Source organism: Hevea brasiliensis, chromosome 17 (assembly GCF_030052815.1).
Source record: "Hevea brasiliensis isolate MT/VB/25A 57/8 chromosome 17, ASM3005281v1, whole genome shotgun sequence".
Lineage (NCBI taxonomy): Eukaryota > Viridiplantae > Streptophyta > Magnoliopsida > Malpighiales > Euphorbiaceae > Hevea > Hevea brasiliensis.
In genome coordinates, this window is record NC_079509.1 from 5,454,300 (window position 1) to 5,464,136 (window position 9,837).

Sequence of the window (9,837 nt, forward strand, 5' to 3'; positions counted from 1 at the left end):
TTTTTTGTCTCGTGTCCCAACTAAAAATGTTATTTTGACTTGCATCTATATTTTCAACTTACCCTGTTTTTGTAGTTTTTAAATTTTTAACCATTTTTCATATTTTCTTTCCCATGACACCCTCGCACAATAATTAACCCCAGAACATCCCAAGTAGATACAAGTTATTTATTTTTTTAATTATTTATTTTTTTATTTTATTAAATTTTAATTTAATTTTAAATTAAAAATAATATTTATAATAAAAATTTAAAATATATAATATTAAATATTATAATTTTATTTATTAAAATAATATTTTTAATTTATTTAAAATATAAAATAAAATAATTAAAAATTTAAAGAAAAATTATAGTAGCGTCCAATTTTTCTTAAATTTTTTTAATTATTTATTTTTTTAATTTTAATTTTTATTTTATTAAATTTTAATTTAATTTAAATTAAGAAATAATATTTATAATAAAAATATTATAATATACATTATTAAATATTATAATTTTATTTATTAAAATAATATTTATATTTTATTTAAAATATAAAATAAAATAATTAAAAATTAAAAAAAAAGGTTGGACGCTACTATCCAACCTTTAAATTTTTTTTTAATTAATTTTTTATTATTTAAAGGAAAGCTGGACGCTATTTTGAATAGCCTTCAACTTTCCTTTCAAACTTTTCGTCCGGACGCTATTATGAATAGCGTTCAGACCTTAAAAACGCTATTATAGTTAGCATCTTGTATTCAACCTGTCCACCTCAGCACAATTCACCCCCTTTTGGTAATTAATTTCAAACTCACCTGTTTTGAGAAAATTTTGTTTTTGATTACCCCTTTTTGGTAATTAACCCATTTTTTTCTTTCTTGGTTTGAAACTGAAGCATGTGTTTTCTTAAATGCCCTAATTGTCAATGTGGTATCGTGTGTGTGGCTTCAAATCAATGATCAACAGTTTGAAGATCCAGAAGAGATGAAACAGGACAGTCATAGTGGCTATTAGTGAGCTTACATAATTGAGGCTTCAGACAGTTCATTCAACTGCTGCCCATTTTATTCTTCGTTATAATCTTGCTGAGTACGTAAATCTTTGTTTTATCTAAATGTTTGACTGGTGGCAAGACCATTGGCTTGTTCTGTAGCTTTCTCCTAATGTATAAGAACAACTACTTGGAAGAAATACACAATTTCTTATCAACATTCAAACCAAAATGTCATGTTAATACTTGAATTGTCTGAAGATGCTAAGAAACAGTTGACTCTTCCTGTAGCTTTGCCCGTAAGGAAGTGGAAATGTATGCAGGCATTTGAGAAAGTTTCAGGTGTTTTTTTTTTTTTTAATTTTTTTGGATCTATCATCTCCTTAAATCATCTCTTTGTGCACAATCCTCTCACGTTCCAAACACAGAAAGCAAAAGAGCAACGCCTAACGCCTTGCTTCTAAGCTGTCAAATATCAGTTCGTTATCTTTCCTCAGTTTAAGGAGGAAACAAAGTGTCACGACCCAACCTATGGGCCGGACCGACACTAGAACCTGGGCCAGCTTAAAGCCCCCGAGGCCCGTAGTAAGCCTAACTGTTCATTAACCCAACTCTAAGGCCCATTTGGGCCCAATATCAAGAAAACAAACGGACAGAGTCCGGCCATAAAATGAACTTTCCAACGGGGAGTTTTCGACTCACCAGACCTGTAAACACAATATATAGTCAATTGGGGAGCTCAGCTCACCCTCCACATACTCATCAACATAATAATAAACGGGAGCTCAGCTCCCTCATCCAATCCATCAAAACAGACTTAAAATATTAAGTTTACAGGTTCAACATGAATATAATATTACAGACCAAATTCAAATAATTACTGCTAACACATGCGAAAATTCTAGGAGTAATTAAAATTACACAAATATTGATAAACAACCTGCGAAGGAGAAAAGCAGGTTAACCAAAATAAAATCCTCCTGTAACCTGAAAAAATATTGAACAGGAGTGAGCGTTCGACTCAGAGAGTAAAATATCAATTTTAACCATAATCTCTATAACTATCTAAATCTAATGCACCCTGTAGAGTGAAATGCAACATCCACATCATTTTCACATCATAACATCACAAAGGTAATTTGGAGCACTCACGCACCCTGTAACATCAATCATAATATATGGGAGCTGATCCTCTATCTGACTCTCTTAAATCCAACTTTGGTGCGTGAAGAACTCAGCTCGGACTTCCACTTAAATACCAAATCGGGGTCCCAGCGAAGAACTCAAGCCGTGTCTACCCCGAAAGACCGGGTCCCAGTGAAGAACTCAAGTCGTGTCTACCCGTCCTATCCATAGTCCACACCACATCACACGCACGCCAACGCACGCACACTGCTCCAAATTACCACAACAACATACATGGCACTTTAACATTTATCAATGCATCAAAAATCGTGCCTAGAGTTTAACTACATAAATATATGCATATAAGTGATGCATGGGCATGCTGAACATATAATAATATCGAAATTACAATTAAAATTAATATTCTACTCACAGACTTGACGACAATCACTGTGGCGGCTGGGCGGAGGAAGAAGGTCATGTCCGACTCACCTGACAATCATATTACATTTATTTAATACAATCTGACTCAACACAAACAAAGAAAAGACCAATTACGTCCTAAGTCGTGCCGAAAATCCGGCAGAGTCTCCCCTATACCTAGGACCTACCCAACCTGCAAAAGGGCTAAAAACGCACTTCTATATTCACAATCCATATATCAACAGTTCAATCATATCACACAGCCCCTCCTAGGCCCATCAAATCAATCACCCATCATAATACGCAAAATTTCAATTTAGTCCTTATTATTGATCATTTTTGCAAAAACTGCCCAAACAAGCTCTAAAAATTATAAAACTTTGCCCCGCGGTCCTTAGCAATATTACTAAGCTATTGCAAAAAGAATCGTAATTTTCTAAGCTACCACGAATATTTTATGGATTTTTAATCCTATTTAAGCACTAGAAAATTACGAAAAAGCAAGGTTCGGGTTTACCTTTGCCGATTCCGACTTCGGGAACGCGCTCGGGACGTCTGACAATGGGGGGCTAGCCAAAACCTCGATCCAATTCGGGGACTTTTCCGGTAACGGGTCTGTCTGGCCGGAATTTTGCAGACCCGGTCAACTGTCGAATTTCCGCGAATCGAGGATACCTACACGAAGCCCATAACACGGGGGTTAGTACATAAATTTTTCAGAATTTTCTAAGCTCATTAAATGCTCGAAAATACACTGCGAAGTTCTGTGGGACCCACCGAAAAACGGTGTCGAAAAAATTTGAAATTTATGTCGTTGCGAAGCTCTCGACGAATGGAGCGTGCTGGTGGCCTCGGTTTTCTCGTGGGATTCACGGTTTTCGAGAAATCTAGCCCAAAAGTCGAAATGGGCTAAAATCTTCCCGAGCAAAAATCGGACAATCCGCTCGATGGATTTCGGCGTTCTTGGTGTCTATGGAAAGCTCTCGCCGAGTAGATGATTTTGGACACAAGACTCGGTCCAATTGGTGGCCGGATCGGCCGGATTTGGCCGGGGAAGTCGAAACGGCGTCTTGCGCGCCTGAGGCGTTGCGCGTTTTCCGGCCGTTCGGGGCGGCCGTGGGCTAGCGGCGGCGCGGCGTCTTGGCTGGTCAGGCGGCTGGCGGTGGGGGTGGAGAGGAGAGAAACGAGAGAGAGAAGAGGGGAGGGACGACGCGCGCGGGAGGAAGAAAAAGAGAAGAGACCGGTCCGATTCGACCGGTCCGATCCGGTCCGGTTCGATTCGGCCGGTTCGATTCGAAATACAAAATTTTGAATTTTTACTCTGCCTCGGGACCGAAAACGAGGTCCAAAAATTCCGAAAAAATTCCATAAAACTCAGAAAAATACGTAGACTCCAAATATATTTTTAGTTTTGCCACGTGGTCTTTAAATTAATTTTTAAAAATCATCAAAGTTTATATTTTCGGAAAATCGAACCCGATTTTTTAAAATCCGAAAAATCTCAAAAGAATTCCTAAAATTCAAATAAAATTAAAATACCAAAAATACTCATAAAAATTAAAATTTCGGGGTGTTACATTCTTCCCCCCTTACAGAAAATTCGTCCTCGAATTTTTACACAAGGCAGAATAAAGCACATGATTATACATTGAACAAATAAGGGTACTTGCTACGCATGTCCCGTTCTGACTCCCAGGTGCACTCTTCCACCGACTGACTCCTCCACAAAACCTTAACCATAGGGATCTGTTTTGATCTCAGCTGTCTCACTTGGTAGTCCACTATGGCTACAGGCTGCTCCTCAAATGTCAAGTTCTCTTTTAGCTCTATCACATCCGGCTGCAGTACATGAGAAGGATCAGGAATGTATTTCCTGAGCATGGAGATGTGAAACACGGGATGAATGTGAGAAAGGTTGGGTGGTAGCTCCAACCGGTAAGCAACTGCTCCAACTCTATCAGTAACCTCAAAAGGTCCAATATACCGAGGTGCCAACTTGCCCTTCTTTCCAAATCTCATGACTCCCTTCATTGGAGAAACCTTCAGGAATACATAGTCGCCCACTGCAAACTCCACATCCCTCCGTCTGGGGTCTGCATAACTCTTCTGCCTACTGAAAGCTGTTTTCAGTCGTTCCCTGATTAAAGGAACTACCTCTGAAGTGTACTGCACTAGGTCTACATCATGCACCTTCGCTTCCCCCATTTCTGTCCAACACAGAGGAGACCTACACTTTCTTCCATATAATGCCTCATAGGGTGCCATCCCTATGCTGGAGTGGTAACTGTTGTTGTAGGCAAACTCCACCAAAGCTAGCTGCTCATCCCATTGACCTCCAAAATCCAAGACACTCATGCGAAGCATGTCTTCCAGTGTTTGGATTGTCCTTTCGGACTGTCCGTCTGTCTGAGGGTGGAAAGCCGTACTGAAGTTCAACTGTGTGCCAAGTGCCTCCTGCAACTTTCTCCAAAACCGAGAAGTGAACTGGGGCCCTCTGTCAGATATTATGGAAGCAGGAACTCCATGCAATCTGACTATTTCTCGAATGTAGAGTCGGGCATATTGTGCCACAGAGTAGGTAGTCTTTACAGGCAAAAAGTGAGCTGATTTGGTCAGACGGTCTACAATTACCCATATCGAATCATATCCTCGCGTGGTACGAGGCAACCCAGTCACAAAATCCATAGTGATCATTTCCCACTTCCATTCTGGGATAGGGAGCTCTTGCAGCTTCCCTGACGGTCTCTGGTGTTCAAACTTCACCTTCTGACAAGTCAAGCACTTGGACACAAAGTCTGCTATGTCTCTCTTCATGCCATTCCACCAGTAGCTATCTTTCACATCATGGTACATCTTGGTGGAACCTGGGTGGACACTGTACAGTGTGTAGTGTGCCTCTCGCATGATTTCATTCCTGAGGTTGTCCACATCGGGCACACATATCCTAGAACCTTGCACTAGGGCGCCATCATTGGCAAATCCAAACTCACCACCTTCACCTTCTTTGTACTCTTTCTATGATCTTCATCGTTGTTGGTCTCTGTCTTTGGGAAACTCTAACTCTGTCCCTCAAGTATGGCCTCATGAAAAGTGAGACAACAATACCCCTCATCCAGCGGATCTAGGATTAAACCTTGATCCATCAACTCATGTACTTCCTGAATCAACGGTCTCTTCTCTGCTGAAATGTGCGCCAAACTACCAGAAGATTTTCTGCTCAAAGCATCTGCCACAACATTGGCCTTCCCAGGGTGGTACTGGATGGTGCAATCATAGTCTTTCAGAAGCTCCATCCATCTCCTCTGTCTCAAGTTCAAGTCCCTCTGTTGGAAGATGTACTTCAAACTCTTATGGTCGGTGTATATCTCGCACACTTCACCATACAGGTAGTGTCTCCAGATTTTTAGTGCAAAGATTACAGTCGCCATTTCCAAATCATGGGTGGGGTAGTTCTGCTCATGCCTCTTCAGCTGCCTTGAAGCATAAGCCACTACCTTTCCACTCTGCATCAAAACACACCCTAGGCCAACTCTGGAGGCGTCACAATACAGTGTATCCTTCACCACTCACAGTAGTGTCAACACAGGCGGTGGTTAGACACTCCTTAAGCTCGGAAACTCACCTCACGATCATCTGTCCAAATGAATGGAACATTCTTCTGGTCAACTTAGTTAGGGAGCCGCTATCTGGAGAAATCTTGTACAAAACGCCTATAGTAGCCGGCTAAACCCGTAAAAACTTCGCACCTCGGTGGTATTGTAGGCCTAAGCCATCGATTCTGACTTCAATTTTCTTGGGATCCACTTGAATGCCGTCACTAGAAACCACGTGTCCCAAGAATGAGATGCTTTCTAGCCAAAATTCACATTTTGAAAATTTGGCATATAGCCGGTGCTCCTCAACGTCGCAACACCATCCTCAAGTGCCACACGTGTTCTTCCTCGGTCCGAGAGTATACGAATGTCATCTATGAATACGATGACAAAGCGGTCCAAAATGGCTTGAACACCTGCTCATCAAGTCCATGAAGGTTCTTTGGTGCATTAGTGAGTCCAAAAGACATCACCAAGAACTCATAATGACCATATCTTGTCCTGAAAGCCGTTTTGGACACGTCCTCATTCCTGATTCTCAACTGATGGTAGCCTGATCGCAAGTCTACCTTGGAAAAGAATCTAGCTCCTTGGAGCTGATCAAACAGATCATCGATCCGAGGAAGTGGATACTTGTTCTTCATCACACCTTGTTCAGTATGCGTAGTCGATACACAACCTCAATGACCCATCCTTCTTTCTCACAAATAAAACAGGAGCGCCCCAAGGTGAAGTGCTCGGACGTATAAAACCCTTGTCCAAAAGCTCCTGTAGTTGTTCCTTCAGCTCTTTCAATTCTGCTGGTGCCATCCTGTAAGGTGGCATCGATATGGGGTTTGTACCCGGCACAACATCAATGCAAAACTCTATTTCCCTTCCTGGTGGCAACCCTGGAAGCTCCTCAGGGAAGACATCCATGAATTCTCTGACAACATGAATGTTTTCCATGCTGACACCTTCTACAGATGTATCTCTCACCAATGCCAAATACCCTTAGCATCCACGCCTCAACATTTTTCTAGCACTAATTGCTGACACTAAATTATATGGAGCCACGCTCCTGTCACCATCAAAGCTAAACTCTTCCACACCAGGTATGTGGAAATACACCTTTTTGTTCCTGCAGTCTAAGGTGGCATAATGAGTTGCCAACCAATCCATCCCCAGGATTACATCGAAATCTATTACTGGTAGAGGAACCAAGTCTGCTGGGAGGATCTTTCCATCCACTACCACTGGGCTACCCGGAAAAACCATATCTACATCTATGTTGTCACTAAGTGGGGTAGCTACTGACAAAGGGCACTCTAAAGTTGTGGGGTTTCTACCCAACCTCATGGCAAACACAGGGGAGACAAGTGAGTGCGTAGCACCCGGATCTATCAAAACACGAGCCTCATAAGAACAGACCAGAAGAATACCTACCACAACTGCATTGGAAGCCTGAGCATCCTGGTGGGTCAGGGTGAAAACCCGAGCTTGACCCCTACCCTGAGTGGCAGAACCTTGATACTGACTTCTACCTCCCGACCGCCTCCAAATCCACGCCCCTTGTCCTCGCCCCACATCGAATCGATCGCCGCCATGTTGGAAGTACCGGATACAATCGGGCGAGGAACATTAGCAATGTAACCTGTGACCCCATCTGTGGCTCATCAAAACGGGCATTCTCTAGCAAAGTGACACGTTGGCCACACTGGCATACTCTGACCCCATCAAACAAGGTCCCGAATGTGCTCTTCCACACTGCACACGGTGCAAAGAGGATCTGAACTGCAGAGCCGTAATCGCTGCATTCTCGAATCGTTACCACCGCCGATCCGCACTCGTGCGAACCTCGTGATTTGTGTCTAAAACCACTCCTCTTATTCCTCGCTTCTTCCTCTGTAAGTAGTTTGGCCACCACTATCCGTAGTACCCATGTGGGGAACACTGACAACCTCTCGCTCGCTTTTTCTTTGCTCTCCCACCGCTATCCGCAGATAGCTAATCTCAATCTGTCTGCTCGATCAACCACCACATCAAAAGATCGATCGACATCATGGCCGTGTTTGCATATCTCCTGTCAAGCCCCTTTAGGAACCTCTTCACCTTCATAGTCTCTGTAGCTACTGCTGTAGGGGCATATCTGCTCAATTCCAGAAATTCTGTAGCATATTCATCTACAGACCTGCCATTCTGTCTTAGGGCCTCAAAAGCCCACTATTTCTGATCTCTGAAGCTTTCTGGCACAAACCGATTGATAAAAAGTTCCACAAACTGAGCCCATGTCAAACCCTCCATCCGAGGTAACACGTAGTCATTCATCCATTGTCTAGGCATGGGCCCCATGACGTGCTGCATACACTCTATCAATCTTCTATCACCAATCGTAATTGCTCTCGCTGTCTGAGAATCCAAAACCGATATGCATCGTCTGACACATCATAGGTACCAGGCACCAACTTCTTGAAATTTATGATCTGTTTGTAAGATTCCTCTCTTGGTGCGGTGGACTGCTGCTGCTGTGGAGGGTGGACCATGTACTGTGCCATCATGTCGATGGTTCTCTGCAGACCAGCTAGAGTAGCTGCCATGGGGTCCATGGGACCCTGTGCCATGAAAGATTGTTCCTGAACTGTGGGTAGTTGCTCTTCTACTTGAGCAGCTCTAGGACTCCTACCTCGCCTCCTCGGAGCAGGCGCCTCATCCTGTGCCGACACCTCGTCAGGCACATCCGTTCTCGTGCAAGTGGCAGCCTCTCTGCTTTCTACGCATTTTCCTGAAATTCAGCAGCATTAGCCCACAAAATTCAAAACTGCACATTGCACAGCTCTATAGACTCATATTTACACACAATATATGGAGTAGAAACTAGAAGCAAAGATGATAATGCAAGACGAATATGGACCCTATTTTTCCGCATGTGACTCCTAGTAGACTCTTCCCAACACTTAGACAATTTTTCCCTAAGAATCTGGAGCCTAAGCTCTGATACCACATTTGTCACGACCCAACCTATGGGCCGGACCGGCACTAGGACCTGGGCCAGCTTAAAGCCCCCGAGGCCCGTAGTAAGCCTAACTGTTCATTAACCCAACTCTAAGGCCCATTTGGGCCCAATATCAAGAAAACAAATGGACAGAGTCCGGCCATAAAATGGACTTTCCAACGGGGAGTTTTCGACTCACCCGACCTGTAAACACAATATATAGTCAATTGGGGAGCTCAGCTCACCCTCCACATACTCATCAACATAATAATAAACGGGAGCTCAGCTCCCTCATCCAATCCATCAAAACAGACTTAAAATATTAAGTTTACAGGTCCAACATGAATATAATATTACAGACCAAATTCAAATAATTACTGCTAACACATGCGGAAATTCTATGAGTAATTAAAATTATACAAATATTGATAAACAACCTGCGAAGGAAAAAAGCAGGTTAACCAAAAGAAAATCCTCCTGTAACCTGAAAAAATATTGAACAGGAGTGAGCGTTCGACTCAGAGAGTAAAATATCAATTTTAACCATAATCTCTATAACTATCTAAATCTAATGCACCCTGTAGAGTGAAATGCAACATCCACATCATTTTCACATCATAACATCACAAAGGTAATTTGGAGCACTCACGCACCCTGTAACATCAATCATAATATATGAGAGCTGATCCTATCTGACTCTCTTAAATCCAACACAGTGCCGTGAAGAACTCATTCTGACTTCCACTTAAA